Raw genomic sequence first — 1092 nt, 5'->3', positions numbered from 1 at the left:
GGACTTCAAAATCGATAAGTCGAGGTTCGAGACCGGGGCGAGCGTGCAGGAAATAAATTGATTTTTCAATTTATCTGCACATGTGGATTACATCACCACTGCTTAAAACGGTTAAGGTAAACATTGTGAGGAAACCGGCATGTCCAAGAATCAAAAGTTCGACGACATGTGACATCTGCCAACCCGCACTTGGCCAACGTGGTGAATTATGGCCTAAACCCTCATAGGAGGCCTGTGTCCCAGCAGTGGGAACATATATGGGCTAATGATGAATAGCAGTGAAATCTTAGTGAAGAGAATATCAGACCAGTTTGAAACCTTGACTAGACCCTAGGAGGCCTACAAAGGCCTCCTATGAGGTTCTTAATTTCAAACACAGTGACATAGGCATTGCATGAAGTGAAGAGTTAAATTGAATTCTTTCATTACATATTTACGTGATGAAAGAATACATACATAAATTTAATTTTTAGTTTTATAGCATTGAAATGCTTTATAAATGAGAAATTTTGAAAGAATAGAAAAAGTTTGATCACGAGGCAGGATTCGAACCTGCGTATCTTGCCTAACCGTAGCAACGCCTAGCCTCTCGGCCACCCGTGATCCTGCCACAGTAATCGAATTTCTTCTACTCTTTCGGTTTCATGTGCCTAAAGGGGCACCCCACGCCATCTATTGAGATGATTAAGAACCATCACAACCAATACGAAACATTATTTCAATGATTACAATATTGTATCGATGGAACGCGGCCTTTGTTAAATTTAATTTTTAGTTTTATAGCATTGAAATGCTTTATAAATGAATGAAGGAATAGATGGCGTGGGGTGCCCCTTTAGGCACATGAAACCGAAAGAGTAGAAGAAATTCGATTACTGTGGCAGGATCACGGGTGGCCGAGAGGCTAGGCGTTGCTACGGTTAGGCAAGATACGCAGGTTCGAAGCCTGCCTCGCGATCAAACTTTTCTATTCTTTCAAAATTTCTCAATACATACATAGTTGAACTGAAGACCTTGTAGCGCTTGGGTAAGTAAATTAAACACCGGCGATCCTCGAGAAAGTGTATTTATTGCAATCAGCGACCTTATATT

Source organism: Zerene cesonia, unplaced genomic scaffold (assembly GCF_012273895.1).
Source record: "Zerene cesonia ecotype Mississippi unplaced genomic scaffold, Zerene_cesonia_1.1 Zces_u008, whole genome shotgun sequence".
In the NCBI taxonomy this organism is placed as follows: Eukaryota; Metazoa; Arthropoda; class Insecta; order Lepidoptera; family Pieridae; genus Zerene; species Zerene cesonia.
This window is presented reverse-complemented; position numbering follows the sequence as displayed.